This window comes from Podarcis erhardii, assembly GCF_964252035.2.
Source record: "Podarcis erhardii genome assembly, chromosome: 6".
In the NCBI taxonomy this organism is placed as follows: Eukaryota; Metazoa; Chordata; class Lepidosauria; order Squamata; family Lacertidae; genus Podarcis; species Podarcis erhardii.
The window spans coordinates 76,071,781-76,088,494 of NC_138510.1; the positions used below are offsets into that span (position 1 = coordinate 76,071,781).

The 16,714-nt window shown below is 44.8% G+C and overlaps 2 long non-coding RNA genes across 2 annotated transcripts in view; both read right to left on the bottom strand.

The window, feature by feature from the left end:
• The window catches only part of LOC309343982, a 507,096-nt gene that overhangs the window by 11,559 nt on the left and 478,823 nt on the right, over positions 1 to 16,714 (bottom strand). The gene's annotated exons all lie outside the window — the stretch shown is intronic.
• LOC309344014 overlaps positions 1 to 16,714 on the bottom strand; it is a 47,168-nt gene that overhangs the window by 6,932 nt on the left and 23,522 nt on the right. The window lies entirely within an intron of this gene.

The following is a 16,714-nucleotide window of genomic DNA, read 5'->3' on the forward strand; positions in this document are numbered from 1 at the left end:
ATACAGTCGTACCTCATTTTGTGGCTGGGATCTGTTCCAGAGCCCCAGCCGCTAGCCAAAAAGGATGCAGGGCGAAGTGCTGCGTCTGCACACGTGCATGGAGTGGTTTGCGCTTCTGCGCATGTGTGAGTGGCAAACCCAGAAGTAATCTGTTCCAGTACTTCCAGGTTTGCCATGGACATTCGCCAGAATGGACGCTAGACAAGGCGGACGTTCGCGGAGGTATTACTGTAGTACACAAATGGCGCTTGAGCTGCTGCTACACAAAAGAAAGGATCCACCCCTTGTTAATGAAGTTTCAATAAGAAACCTCCAGTGCAAGCTGGACCATGTTTACACAGAGGGAAGTCCCAAGTGCATTGAGCTCAATGAAATTTCTTTTTAGGAAGTGTGTTTAGAATTGTGCTGTTTATTGCGTAGACAGGTTCGCATGTGTAGGCTGTTTTTTGCACACCCTCCAAGTGCCTTGAATTTCCTGGGACATCACAAATTCACAAGAGCTCATCCCAGCATCCGATTGGATCTAGGAATGTCCCCTTTCCTCCCTCCAGCACAACTGCAAGAACTGACTGCCCAGCCTATCAGCTGTGGGGGAGGGCAGCGGAGACCCCATTCTGCTCTTTACATCCAGACAATCATCCCAGGGCAAGTCAGAGCGGTTTTAAGAGTTTTGCCCTCATTCCTGTTTTTTCCACTCTAGGACGTTCACCCTCTGTTGTCGATTATATATATAAAAAAATATTTAAAATGTCCAGTAGCACCTTAAAGACCAACTGTTTGTTTTTGGTATAAACTTCCATGTGCATACACACTTCTTCAGATACCAGTTATCTGAAGAAGTGTGCATGCACACAAAAGCTTATACCCAGAAAAAAAACTTAGCTGGTCTCTAAGGTGCTACTGAACAGCCCTCTGCTGTGTTTTTGTTTTGCATCCCAGAAGCACCAACAGAGCAGGGGAACTAGGAAACGTGCCCGACAAGTGAGACTGGTGCCAGGTTCTGGGGAGAGATCATGTCGGGACGGGACATGACATGTCATGATAATGTCAGGTCATGACAGGTCAGGTCAGGTCAGGTCAGGTCATAACAGGGCAGGTGATGTCATGTCATATCATGACATGCGAGACAGGCAATTATTTACCAAACAGCATTCTGCAGGAAACCTCCTTGCTTTTTGGTCTGATTCAGAAGTAAACTGCAGTTTCCCTGGGGGAAAGCAGTGGGACAAATGGAGGTGTTTTCAAGCCCTTACTTGCGCTTCTTCTATCATTTCCAGTGGAAGGGAAATTCTTGCAGGTGGGAAAACCCACAGGAATCTCCCCTGCTGGCAAGAGCCTGGCAGAGGTTATGATATGGTGGCTGAGCCCCCTTTGGATTACAGCCTAATTGGTGGAAAGGCACATTAATCAACTCCAAAAACCTCCCTTTACTAGGTGAACAACCCAACTGCAGTCCCTGAAATAAACAAAAGCCATTCGCTGCAGAGGCAGTATGTAGGCGGACTGTTTTCCTTTCCACCAATCACCACCACAAGCAGTCACACGCCATGAATAATGCTGTACCATGCCAGTCATTGCAGCCCCACAAATTAAAACCTGACCCTCCTCCATCAAATAGTTCTTTGAAGGCTACGTTCCTCTTGTGCGCTTGTTTTCCGACCAAGAAAATGCAAGCTTGTGTCAGTCCTTTTCTGGTAACATTTATTCCCGCTGTTTCCTACACTTAATCCTTCCATGCTTCCCAGGTTTAAATCCTTCGTCCCTCCCTCCTGTTGCTCCCAATAGCAATTCACAGAAGCTGTGTACACTTTGCCAAGAACACGCAATAACGGGTCTCACCAATTCGTCTCTTCTTTGTAATTAAAAATGTTGCTTGAGAGCCCAGAGACAAACAAGAAGACACCTCTCAAGTCGCAAGGAGCAACACAACAGAGCGAACAAGGCCATTTCCAGAAACAACATTATTTCACACAATTCCCTCTCCACCCAACCCCAATAAATAGGCATTCATTTCTCATTGGTTGTGGTTCTCCTTGACTCCGTTTGGGAACTGGCTCAGTCGTTAAAGGGTTTCCTGTAGGCTTTTGGACTAAAGCATACCTGTTTCATGGAGTTGTCTCCTGGGTTGTGCTATTGGTCCAACCACTTTGCAGAGGCAGCAAATCTACGAGATCCCTGGCCAGCTCTGCCCCACTCCTGGAACACAATGCTTAAGGGTTTCCAAGAAATCTCGAGAGATCTGCCTGCTGCTCAGCAACCAGTGGTAGGCAGCTCTGCCAGACGTGTTGAGTGGAAGGAAACCTCTGTTCAACACACACACACACACACACACACACACACATCCCGCCTGGTCTAAGGGGACTTTGTTTTTGTTTTTTTAAATGATATTTATTAGAAGTTTCAAAAATTACAGAGAAAGAAAAAAGAAGAAATCAACAACAACAAAAGAAAATTTTCAAAGCATATATAACAATACTTAAAAGAGGGAAGAAAAAAAAAACAAAAATCAATACAACAATAACAATAAAAACACAATATTCCATATCTTTATCTTTCATTAACTTGTTTCATCAACCTCTTCACACCTCCCTTTTTGTATTCTAGTTTAGTTATTTATTTCAGCAAATTCTTTCCATCCTTCTCAATTTTTTTAAAATAGTTTGTCTTAACAGTCTAACCTATTAATTAACTCAGCAAATCCTTTCCATCTTTCACTATATTCTGTCATTCAGTTTACCTTAGTTTATTTTAACCTTATCTTCCCAAAAATACCTTAAGACTTAAAACTTAATATTTATTTATACATAATTCCTTATAACATTTCTGCTAAAGCCAAATATTTTCATTCCAACATTTTTCCTAATACTCATTAATTTTACACTAATTCCCAAAATAATTTTTTAAAAGTTTTCTTCCAATCTTCCTCCAGCGTCTCTTCTTCCTGGTCTCGGGTTATGTCAGTCCTTACTGTCCATTCCATCTAGTCCATCAACCTGGTAATCTTATATCCGAGGCTCTTAAGTCTTTTTCATGTCCCTTCTTCTTATTTGTACTTGCACTTTACCTTGTCTTTTGTAGATCTCTTTCTTAATTTCTTTCCTTTCTCATTAAGGAGTAGGTCTTGGGGAGGTTCCAACTCAAAAATATCTCCATCTCTCCTCAGCAGATCGGCCCATTCCCCACAGTCCCATTCCCCACAGTCAACAGTGTAGTCCAGAAAATATTTTAAAGCATGCTTCAAAGTCCCTCCAAACTTAAGGGGCCCCACAACTCCAGACCCCCCCCCGGCCCACTTCAAATTCAGCCTTCAACAACAATAGCTTATGCTCCTGTAGGGCCTCGGGCCTCTCCATTTGTGTTACTTGAGGTTCAACAGCAGCCTTGGTCTAAGGGGACTTTGGATCACTCTGTAAGTAAGAGAAGACTTTATGGGGCAAATGGTCCTTGTTCCGCAATGCAGCTGAGCAAGTTTCTTCATCGAACGTGCCAATCAAACTGATGACTTCTCACTGAAGTTTTTAATTACCTTGATGGGACATCATCAACATTTGAATTACCATGTTCAGTGCATGAAAGCTTTGTTTTTTTGTTTTTACAAAACACCTAATAGACCCAACCATATGGTGCAATGAACACCTCTTGGAGATGTGCTTTCTGTAATCCTGATTCACTCCACATATTCTGGTCTTGCCTGGAGATAAGACCGTTTTGGTCTAAAAGAATAAATCCAAACCATAACAGGTGACGAACTGCCTTTGGATCTCCTAGTTATACTCTTTGGTTATAAAGAAAAGCTAGTGTTAGCTGACGATACTGAAATGATCACCCATTTGTTCATTGCAGCAGCACGTCTGTTGCATTTCTGAAATATTCAAGGCGCAATATTTTATGCCAGGGAAAATGTGACATTGTGATTTGTTGCTGTGCAGAATGCAATTGTGTAAGTGCATGAGAATCTATTGGCCTTTTTTTTGTGTGTGTGTAAGACTGTTAATAAAGAGCAACATATATGTTCTCCTTCTCTTCCCTTCCACATACAGGCACAACTTGTTTTATCACCCAGCCCCATCACTCTCTCTTTTTTTTTTTTACCCAGAAGCAAACAACAGGAAGGCTACCGTCACATACACACCACGTGAAGCAATGTACTGCCTTTTTGTATATCTTTATTTTCATTTGATATGTTGTCTAGATGTGGTGATCACACAGATGATCTCTCATTTGACATGTACCGTATTTTTCGTCCCATAGGACGCTCCGTCCCATAGGATGCACCTAGTTTTTTGGGGGGGGGAAAGGAATCCCCCCCTTTATTTCCCCCCCAAAAGCAGGTCGGGGAAACCGAACCAGGTCGAGGAACAGCGGGATGGCGGCAGGCTGCTATCCGCATCGTGGGGAGCCCTGCGGGGAACTCCCGCAGAGCTCCAACACGCTGCGGATGTCTGCCCTGCGGGGGGCGCTCTGCTTCAGGGTGTCCTGCGCGCCGGGCGGCAGGCTGTTATCCGCAGCGTGGGGAGACCTGCGGGGAACTCCTGCAGGGCTCCCCACGCTGCGGATTTCTATCCAGCGCGCGGGGCGCTCTGCTTCAGGATGACCCGCGCGCCGGGTGGCAGGCTGCTATCCGCAGCATGGGGATGTGTTCCCGAAGTGCCGGGCGCCCTGAAAGCAGAGCGCCTGACGCTCCGGGAAGCAGGCTGCTATCCGCAGCCTAGACATTCCTGCGGGACCTCCAGCAGGTCTGCCTAGGCTGTGGATGTGTTCCCGAAGCGCCGGGCACTCTGCTTTCAGCGCGCCCGGTGCTCCGGGAAGCAGGCTACTATCCGCAGCCTAGACAGCCCTGAAGGAACTCCCACAGGGCTGCCTAGGCTGTGGATGTCTTCCTGAAGCCTGGAGAGCGAGAGGGGTCGGTGCGCACCGACCCCTCTCGCTCTCCAAGCTTCAGCGCAAGCCTGCATTCACCCCATAGGACGCACCCAGATTTCTCCTTCATTTTTGGAGGGGAAAAAGTGCGTCCTATAGGGCGAAAAATACGGTATTCTAAACTGTGTTTGTCTACTGCTCCCATGTTTCTGCAGACAGCATACATTTTTCACTGAAATGTACTTGCACGTTCAATCAGTTCTGTGATTTTTGCTTAACACACACAGGCGCACACATTGTCTTACATAGTTTATGAACTCCATGCCCCCACACCGAGGGTGGTTAATGCACACATAGGAAGTGTTGGGTACGTAATAATCCTTTGCTGTTCAAAACTCCAGAAGTGTGCCTATTTAATGTGAACGGTTTGCTTGACATACATTATTCTTGCAAACAGCTACAGTCTCAAGATGGACATTATCAGCCGCTGATCATCATCTTTACAACAGAGAAATATAGTACTCCTGGCACTCCCACACAGTGTGTGGCCTCTTCAAGACTGAAAATAGTGGGCATTTCTCAGAAAATGAAACAGTAACACTGGAACACGGATAGCATAGCTGAGGATGCCATCATCGTACAGACACAACAGATTGTGGCTGCAACCCTGTGCCCATTTACTCAGGAGTCATCGCCACTGAACTCAATAGGACTGACTTTTGAGAAGACATGTACAGGATTGTGCCACAAATGGGATCCTCATAACAGAGGGTCCTGGTTGCACTCGGGACCCAAGAGCTCACCTGACAGGGTTAAAATGGGGGGGAGGAGCAGGAAGTCCTGGCTATTCCCCTGGGATCATGCCAGGCTGTTTTAGCCAATAGCCAGTAGGTGGCATGATCCCAGGGGCTTTAAAAGCAGCAGTGTGATGCAAGTGGGGCCCTTGCATTTGCACGGCTGAACACCCTCCCACCCTCCCTAGTTTAGGTAGAGTCACTTAGCCTTGCTTTGGTTTGGGTCATCTGTTTTGGAACAGGGGCTGGGTAGGAATTTTTTCCATTTGGCAGATTGGCTTTTAGCCATTTGGTTTTCGCCTACCCCTTAGCAAATCGTCACAACTTGTAAGGTGGCAGTTAGGCATTGGCTCAGTTGGATTGTGGGGAGGGGAGGTGCGGCCATCACCTGCCCCTCCAGGAATTGGGTATTCCGTTAAGGGAATCTGGGGGTCCTGGATCTCATCCGAAGTCTGCTTGAGGGGCTAGGGCCATGCCAGGACCACAGGAACCCCGGGGTGAGCTTAGGTTGGTCCTCATCAACCTTGCTCTCTCGTTTGGTTTACCCCATTGAAAGATCACCCTGAGAAGTGGAGTCAGTTATAGTGGGGAGTCAATGCCTAAGCCAATACCGCTCACGTGATTGTATTTCAATAAAGTTGTGGCCAAAATTTGCCCCAAAACGTAAACTAATATAAGTGTCTGTGTGTTATTTATTTTGGGGGTGGGTCTTGGGGCCTCAAGACGCAAAAAGTATGCCTGTTTATTCAGCTTATTTCCTACAGGTTTGTAACCAATTCTTCCAAAATATTCCAAAAGAAAGTGCCTGGTTTGAAGAAAAGGTTCACGTAGATTCACCTCACAGGTTAACCTCTGAGATTGACCCATAGTCATCGATTTCTCAGCATAGTTATCCAAAAGAAGCAAGACCAACCAAGACCAAGACCACGCCCAGGTAGGCATGAAGGTAAACCTGCCCAATTCTCATTTTACAAAACAATGCACTTCTCCAGCCAAGTAATGTGTACCAAAATGCATATACTAGGGCAAAGTGTGCATAAAAATGCATAGGCTGATGAAAATACTGCATTAAAAAGCATTATCGTAGGCAAAATTGTTTTGCAAAAAAAAAAAAATAGTGTATCAGGCAAAATTGTGTATTTTAGGAGAAATTCACACTTAAATGTTCATGAGGGCTTTTAAAAAAACTCAATCAGATATGGAAATGTCTAGAACTGAATTCAATAGAGGCAGGGACTGAGAGAAATCCAAATTAACAGTTTGGTCTATCTCTATTCCTTGATAAATGTGCTCAGGATTGCAGTCTAAGGTTGCAATGAGGAATAAGACCCATTCAATTCACAGCAACTTGCTTCTGTGAAAATGCACAGACTTGCAGTCTCAAAGTAACAATGAGTTTGGTGGAAGAGCTAATTAGGTGTTTAAAGTTTTTGTTGTTAAAATCAATGAGATTTAAGTCTGGCTGGATTATGCTCTCTCTCTTTTGCATCCCCAGAGATAATCTCTATTCGTGTCCTGGAAAAAATATATAGTCAAACTGTGTATTTGGTTAGTTCACCAAGTGTTAGTGTTTACAGATGGCCTAACTTGGCAATCACATATATTCTGGGAGTTAGAAATCTGGCGGGAGTTAATACACTGCCAAAAGTAAAGTGTGACAATTACAACTCAGCTCCATGCTACAGCGACTCATAACTTATCGCTATTAAAAACTCCATGAGGTGCCCCGATGTACCAACATCAGGTAGTTGCCTAATTACATTTGCAAAGTCAAACAACACAAAGTGACAGAGACATTTTGTTTCTTCCATGCAGGGGCTGGAACATGTGTGGCATGCTGATCTGAAAGCCACACCAAAAACGGCGCATACAAAAGCTAGGAAAACAGACAGCCTCTGCTAAATACATTCAGAACCCAAACTTCTGGTTTAACTACGTGATATGGCCCTGGTCCAAATATATACACAGCCCCAGTTACGTAGATACTCTGACACTCAACAACTCTTTGGTGAGCAGAAGAAAGCAGAGATTTGCAAGATATAATCTAGCCCCTTGCTTTCACTTTGGAGGAGAAGAGCAGTATTTTGAGAATAAATGCACACATTCCATTGATTTATTTTATTGATTAAGTTTGTATACCACCATTCATCTGACAATGCCAGGGCAGTTCACAGCATAAAATTAGCCATAGGTAATTACAAACATACAATCTAGAACAGCTATTGTCAAGGTTTTCGGTTCCAGGACCCTTTTCAGACCCTCCAAGTGTCCTTATTTTCCAGTGACAGTCCTGGATGTACAGAAGGCGCCCTGGTTTCTGATTTGATCCTGGAATGTCCCACTTTTCCTTAGGACATCCCTATTTTCAGCAGAGAAATGTTGGATAATAATAATAATAATAATAATAATAATAATAATAATAATGTGTCCCTATTTCCATCAGAGAAATGTTGGATGGTATGCCATTTCTTAATCTTTTATAATATATTTGCATGGTGAAAGTGCTTCTGTTGCGATCCACCTTCAATCAGGTCATGACCCACTAGTGGACCACAACCCACTAGTTCAAGACCAGTGATCTAGAACATGTTAAAATAAAGTTGAGTACCCACTCCAGGTGTATAAGTCCCATTATCAGATTAAGGACGGTGAGCTGCCATGGAAGTTTATTGTATATGAACATAAGAACAGCCTTGTTGGATCAGCCGAAGGCCCCTCTAGCTTAGTATTCTGCTCTGACAGTGGTCAACCAGAGGCCTACAGATTATTCATGGGCAGGACATGACCACAACAGCACTGTCCTCAGCAGCAAGCATAGAGAAGACATACTGGCTCCAGCCATGGAGGCAGAACACTACCTATAACTCAACTACAGCTCCTCAAGTCTTTGTGCTATTAGAAACACTGGATGTAGAAGACGGCGTTTGTTTTAGGAAAGTTTTTTTTCTTGGAGTAGCATCCAGCTCAATGTTACTCATGGTAGACCCACTGAAATTAATTGAACCACCTTTGTAGGGCCTGCCCCAGGTAAAACTTAGTTGACTACCACCCTAAGTTTCTGTGCCACAATGCAATATTGTGAGTGGCGCCAGAGCCGTCTTTCCTATTGGGCTTACTGGCGCGTTGCACCAGGGCGCTGGCCTCTCAGGGGTGCCCCAGCAAGTGGAGCAGCTGTGTGGCTTTGCCGGTGGCCTCCCCTTTCCCTGCACGCCTGCCAGCTGTGCCCCATCAACCATATGGCTGGCGGGCATGCAGGTTGCCTCCCAAGCCACTGCAGGAGGAGAACAATCCCCACAGAGGCTTGGAAAAAGATCAACAACTCTGGGAATCGGGGGGGGGGCCGCTGGAGGGATATTTGCACCATGGCACCGGATATGCTTAAGATGGCCCTGAGTGGCACACACATTTTGATTTCTCTGGAAACTGCAGCTTTTGTTCAAGTCATCCCCAGCAGTAGTGGAATCTATAAACTAGGGGCCAAGACAACAGCAGATCTCGGCAAGTGTATAAATAGAACATCTCAAAGTGACTGGTAAATATCTTCTGTTTCCTGACATCCACATATACAGGCGGTGATTAACTGGCAGCTTGAAGTCATGCCTCTTCCAGCCCAGGACATTTTGCTGTCTGAGGTTGAACAGCAAATGTCCCCTCCAAGTCAAGGTGTATAAGCTGCTCAACTCATTTTCACACCTGAGGCAGAAAATTCCTCAAGCGCCTCTCCCTGGGAGTAAAAATACAGTAATAATAAATCAAGCAGGTTAAAAATGTGCTGCCCTTTCATGACACCAAAATCCAACTGCCTGAGGCTGGCATTTCACTCTCCCTCATGATACGGGCGGCCCTGGTAGGCCTTGCCAAGTTCAGGAACTCATTAGGCCTTTCTCTTCCAGAGCTTTTCTGACACACTCAGTTTGTGTACAGTCACAGAGCTACCTTGGTTTTCAGTCTGTTAATAAATGTCTTCCACTCCAACTTGTGCTTTAGTAGCCTTCGCAGACCTGCTTTCAAGCTGTTCTCTCTCTTTCTCTCTCATTCCACCCTCTTTCTCATAAGGATAGTAGCTTCCTTTCTCCAGGCCAGAGAAAATGTTCTTGCTGGGCTTGCTGGGAAATGTTATTCTGGGCAGAAGGTAAATTGGGAACTACTAGTAAGATATCTGGGGGATCTGACCTCCAATTTTCTAGCTATAGCAACAAATAAACATCTTCTCCTATACTCAAATTGGGTTGTTGAAAGAAGTACATGGTGGAGGTTGGTGTGAGATCAGGAGGTCAGCATTTTTGTGTGGGGTAAAAATGTGAGCTTGATTCTGGACTGAACATGTGCACAAATTCTTTCCTCAATTCTTAGAGTATATACCTGGCTGAGCCACTGTTTCACATCTGGCTCTTATTGGTAAACCTTGGGGGTCTAGTCACAGCAGGAAGGATCATTAAGTTTGTAAATTATGAGTCAATTCTGCTGTCAGTAAGTCAGCTGACCAAGGGGTGTGTGTGTGGAGGAAATGGTTAACAATAAGGGAGTCAGCCCCACTCAATGGGACTTAGTTTTGAGGTAACACAGGTCCTGATTGGGTGTGTAGTCTTGAGGGAGCTTTTCTTTGTATGTTTGGTTGAATGTCTCCTTGCTATGCACAAAACCTAAGGTAAGAAAGAGAAAACATCTCTGTTTATTTCTCCTCAAATTATACTGTGTTTTGGTTCAGTTTCCTCAGTAAAATATTATTAAGATTTATTTTTTCCTGGGACTCCACGTGACTTTGCTAACAGTTAGATCTTACAAGCCCATTGTAATGAACAGAGCATTGCACTGGGACCTGGGAGATCAGCTAGCAGCTATTTATCCATCTAACCCACTTCACAGGTTGGGTGTGATGATAAAGTGAGCCAATCCAATGTATGCTACCCTAAGCTTCTCAAGGAAAGGCAAGAAACAACTGTGATAAACACATCCAGATCAAAAAACATTAAAGTGGTCCTTCGGCATAGATCAGGGATAGTCAATATCCAGGTGTTGGAAACCAGTTCTCATGAGCTCCAGGTTAGACCCTTGGTTAGGGATAATGGGGGATATAGTAAAAAAAAATAAAAAAAAATAAAATTCTATGGCCTATAGTTTGGAATAATGGGAGTTGTAGCTCAACTACCCTTGGTATAGATTAGGGGTTAAAAGGGAGGGTAATGAATGGTGACCTCCAAAGTGCAAGAAAGGTGGACAGCAGAGAGCAACAAGGTGCAGCCTGAGGTACCAACACAATGTAGACTGAACAAGCAGAGGCATTGTCAGCACAGAAAATAGGTTTATTTCGCATGCATTTCTTTTCCAGCCAAAGCTGGGCAGAAGAATGGGGGTTTACGCAGTAATATGGAGATGTTTGCCATAGTTCATTAATCAGTTTGTTGTGGAATCAGAATTTATGTTTCCACAGAGGATTGCATTAGCAAAGAAGTCTCTCTTTACCATATCAGAGAGCATTTCCCCGCTTTTCATTATGATTCCACACAAGCCCAATAAGAGTCTTCTATTTACAAATGGGTTAATGAGTTGTGTAGCTCAGCTCTCTATCATTACAGCACTTAAGCAGTGTAGCCACAAATTTAAATCAAGCACTGTTTGTTCGTTTGACATTCCAGAGCATTGATTCACTCTGTTGCCTGGCCTCTATTTAGTAGGCATGAAATGCAGCCATCGAATTGTCTTCTTTTTGCGCATGCACACACACACACACACAAACACAAACAATGCAATAAATATGCTGGATGTATTGCTGTGACGAGGATGTTCCGGGAATAGGCCCTTCTCTCTGCGAGACGGTGGCGCCATTCCCAAGACAGGAACTTAACTAGGGGACTTATGGATGATGCCTTCGGAGACAAAATGCATTCCTTCATAAAGTTAAAACTGAAACTTCCTGTGCCAGCTGGATTCGCAGGGATAATGGTGCGTACAATGCGAGATGTAATGTGAGGAGCGAATGCCAAATTGCCATGCTAATTAGTTACGGGTGAATGGTCCCTTTTTGACATGATGGCATTTGGAGACGCTGAACTAACCGACGAGCCAAGCGCTGAAGTGAGAGATCAGGAGGACTGGATTTCGGGAGTGTGGGGGAAGCAAATAGCTCTAAGCCTCTCTCTGCTTCAGATGTTGCTTTACGGTTGCGGAAATCTGAAGGTCTGTGTCAGAGGGACAATTCGTATGTTATGAGTCGGCCTTGAGATATCTGTGCAGGTGACTAATGTGAGCAGACAGCGTCACAAGTGACCCAGATAGTTGCTGCGACAGGTGCTGGGCCCAAACCCGCCTTCCAGTTTCTCCGGCGTTTTCGTCCCCTGCGAAAGGGTGTCCATTTTAATGTCTCATTGTTGGGGCACTTGAGAATTTCTTTTGCATTTTGGTGGGTGCCAGTTTACTGATGGTAGTGCATGTGTGATTTTTCTCCACAGTGAGTAGGGGCTCCCAAGTTGCGCCCAACACGCATCACTGTTGTGATGTGCCCAAGGGAACGGGGGCATTTGGCAGGCCCCCAGCTGGCTCCAGCCCACTGGCCAGTAGCCAGGCAAACTCTGGTTCTCAGAACAGCATCAAACAGTGACCCACAGCTTCAGAGCTCTTCAGAAGCTGGAGCGCGCTAGCCAGCAGGGATAACAATCTCTTCGTGACGGAAGGGTGGACAGAGGCATATGTAAAGCATATTTACAAGCAGTTTATTCAGCATAGATCAAGACAAAGAAAAACATGTCTGCTCTCCTTCATGTCTAAGAGGAAGAAGCACTAAGCAAAAGCAATACACAAATGGAAGTTCCTAGCAAGCTGTGCTGGAATGTAAACAGACATGTGACAGACAACAATCCACATATCTGTTCCTCTTAGGGGGGAACGGAACATCAATATCCTAACAATCACGTGTGCATGACATCACACTCATAACACCCCCTTAACCTGGCCAGGCCCATTCCGCCCGCCATCCGCCGGGGATATTTTCTGGAAGAGGCGCAACCAGCCCCCCCACCAAAGGCTCCCATTAAAGCCTGGCTCCAGCATGCGAGGAAGCTGCCGAGGAAGCTTCCTTGAAGTGGAGAGTTGGTGGTAAAGAGCTACTGTGCCTCTCCTCAACTGGGCTGGCTACCCCATGCACAGCTCCACTGCAGCAGAGAGAGGCTGCCAGCCATGGAAGCTCCATCCCTGGGTCAAGCCTAACTTGAGCAGCAGAGAGAGGCTGTGGCGCTTGAGGGATAGGGTGCACAGAGTGTGATGTTCACCTTTACGTGTCCCACCCAGCAGTGGAGGGGCCAGCGGGGGGCCAGCCCCCTCAATATTCAGGGGGCCTAAGCCCCGGTCCCAAAATATTGAGGGGACAGAAGCTCTCTCCACCCCCTATATTTGGCACCCCTGCCAGTGAGCATTTGCCTCCAGCATGCTGCAGCCTCCCTGGCTGCCTGTGGTTCCTGATCTGAAAAAGCTCCATGGGGGAGACCTCCTGTCTCCCTCTGTGGTTTCATTGAAACCTGGGCAGTGGCGGGGGGCTGCAGGGTGCTCAGTGATGTCTCCTGTCCCCCAAGTGCAAGATGTCTGTGACAAAAGAGCCTCTCCCCAAGCATAAATGAACTGTGAAAAAGCCTATGAATTGAAAATGGAGACAACCACTCCCTGTTTATGCATTTTCTTTGTAACACAAAAACCTTAAAAAAACTATTATTAAAAAATTAATAATTAAAAAAAACTATTATTAAAAAATTAATAATTAATAAAAACTATTATTAAAAAAATTATAGGGTGATCCAAAGCATATTTATTCAGAAGTAAGACCAAATGAGTCAAATTAGGCTTATTGCCAGGTGAGTGAACTGCAGCTTAGGAGTCTTGTTTTTGCTATTTATCCCAACACTCCCCCCCTCTTTCCACCATCATTTCAGGATTGTCTCAGACCTCTATGAACTCATCAAGTGGTTTATCCTGTCTGAGGCTAATCTCATTATAGAAAATCTTGTTTACTGGACATGCCATCCATATATTAATTGTTGATTAATTCCTTCCCTCTTCTTTCTAATTCAAGCCTTAGAAGATTTACCATACCTCCAGGACAGGACTCTCAAATGAATTCCATATATATATTCAAACAGTCCACAACATTGAGGACAAAAGATATACAGAGATGTCTAGGAGATGCTGAAATGGTAGTGCGTTATTTGTGGAGAGATGTGTAGTTGTCAAAAGTCCTATGAAGCAGCATTTTATGCAATGTCTAAATATTATATTATCTCGGTGGTGTCTCATTAGAAAAAAAAATTACTCACAGCTGTGAATGCTTTTCATATAATTAGAAGGGCTGCTATCCTCAAAAGACTTTTGTCAGAGAAGCTTCATTAAGTTCATGGGAGATTCTCTCCCCCACCCCCAGCAAAATGCCCATCATGGTGACAGATGGGTTGTATGAGGAAGGAGAGGGGTTGCCTATTGTAAGGCCCTCTGGGTGATAGTAGGCCAGCGTGGCTTAGTGGCTCAAGTTCTGAACCAGGGTTCAGATCCATCCTCAGGCATGAAGCTTGCTGGGTGACCTTGAGCCAGTCACCGTCTCTCAGCCTATCTGACCTCACAGGCTTGTTGTGAAGACAAAATTGAGAGAGGGGGAAATCATGCACCACATCGAGCTCCTTGGAAGAAAGGTGTGATAGAAATGTAAGAAAAACAAACCAACCCATAATGAGATCTGAGGATGGCCATATGCTGAATGACTTTTGGAGGAGCAGAAAACTCTGGAAAGCAAATGGAATGATGTGGAAGGAGCACTTCACATACCAACATTATGCTGCACATCCCAATATAGCTGTCACCTTTCAGATTTGAAAATAAGGGATCAGTAGCCTTGAAAATAAGGGACCAGCAGCCTCACCTGTCCCGGGGACAGTCTACAGGATATCTAACAATCCAGGATCGCAGCGGGAAACGGCACTGGAATAAGGGAATTTCCCGCCAAAAAAGGGAAGGTTGACAGCTATGCACCCCACTTTTTAGATCATGCACATGCTTTATCCAACTTGGAAGGCTATGTTATTGTAGATCTTGTGAATGGAGAAGGAAGGAGCAGCTCAAGAAACTCCTTGTTAGGAGAGTTTATGGCCAAAGCAAGCTTGGAACCAGAGAATTCCCAGCTTGTAGCTCCCATTCTCAGTGGCTGCAGAATCAGGTCCTAAGGATCATGGACACGCTGTCCACTTTCTCAAAGGTTTCCTTGGTCCCGGCTCCAAAATTAGCTCCGCATGGTCGAATACATCAGTAATGCCCACTTGAAAGAATTGCTTCCACTTCAGTTGCAATCCTTTCTATGTTGTTTGTGTATGGAGATGACTCAGCCAGATGACTCGGCAGTTGCCACTGACGCACATTGTGTTTCTTCCCAATATGCCTTCCAGTGAATCAACCCCAGTCTACTTCATTAGCATCACAGCTGGAGACCATTGACTTCTGAAGGTTTCCATCTCCTGCTCTTTCGGAAAACAGGTACACATCACAGCCTGCCCAAAGCTCTTGCTTAGCTTAATTATCCCACAACATCACATTGTGCGAGTATCTCCAGGGACATAGGAAAATGCGGAGAAGGCAGGGTGTGGTGTTACGGAAACAGCTTTAGTATCAACACAAGTACTTGAGGCCTACCAGAATTGTTCATGGCCACCTGACCAATTCTAGCTTATGGAGAGAGGGACTCTGAGGTGGATCCAACTGCTATCCAGTAACATGATCAAAGTGGTGTAGACATTTAAAATCAGCACTAACAAAATCAATGGTGGGAGGGAATCATCATAAAACAGCAGAGACTAACCATCCTGTAAATTTGATTATTTTTCCAAAGGCACAAAGAGTCTTAATTTGCCTGCGAAATAAGGTGTGACCCTCCCAATGAATGCATTCTAAGCACCTGGGCCTCACCAGAAATTATATTGGGTTAGATCCAGGCTAAGCTGCCTTGTACTGAATCAGGCCATCTAGCTCAGTGGTGAGCTTTACTCCCATTTAGACCCAGCTTAAGACAGTTTGAACTCCATTCCCATTCAAATCAATTGGACTTCAGAAAAGTTGTGGCTAACTTGTCGAGTTATTTTCTATGGGACTTAAGTCCAAATAACTGGATCTACTCCCTCTGCTTCTAATGGAGGTCAACATAGCCTCTACACAACATGGATGTTTCAGCAGGGCCTCATTAGGAGATCAAATGCAAAGGGCTATGAGTTCCCTAAATAATCAGGATTCATGAATTAGGCCAGAAGCAAACTGATGCGGGTGTGTTAAGATAGGTGGAAAGCCACAAAAGATCAGGCAGCAGCAATCTGCAGTGGCAGACCACCTTCATAGGAAGTCCTAATCAGGGTAACCTAATCATGAATGACAAGCGACAGATCACAGTCTTCTATGAATGGGTGCCTGGCACATCAGCCTATCAGCCTATGGCCCACAGGTCATGACAAGGGATTTCAAGCTTCAAAAACTGGTTCTTTTGGAGAGAGTGACTCTATCCTTGCATACCATGTATTCTAGGGTTGCCATACTCAAACAGTGAAAACCCAGCCACAAATGTTTTGGGACAAAGTTGCTGAGCTTTTTTTTTGCAAATTCACCAAATTGATTTAGCTGCTGATATGTCCAGAAAATTTCTAATGTATTCTGTCCATTCACAAGACTAGGCTCTATTCCAATATTTATTGGTAAACCCTACCTCGAGTGTCAGGGATGGATACACACATTGGACTCTATGCTTCGTTTTGCGCAGTTGTCAAAGCACTCAACTTTCGCATTTTTAATTGGGAAAATTCAGGTGCTGTGAGAAATGGTTTCCCCCAGTGTAGAAAGTGTTTGTAAAACTATTTAATAAGACAAGCAAAGATTTCTGTAGCAGACAGAACATTCCTCCGACTCATGGGATTGCCTTTGATTCTTACCTGAGATATAGATTTGGTCTTTCCAGCAGAGCTCGAGAAAAACTGCAAGATGCTTCCTAGCCAACTCCCATGCTGCTTATTGACTGGAGAGCAATGCTAGAATTTCTGTCTGCTGATTTT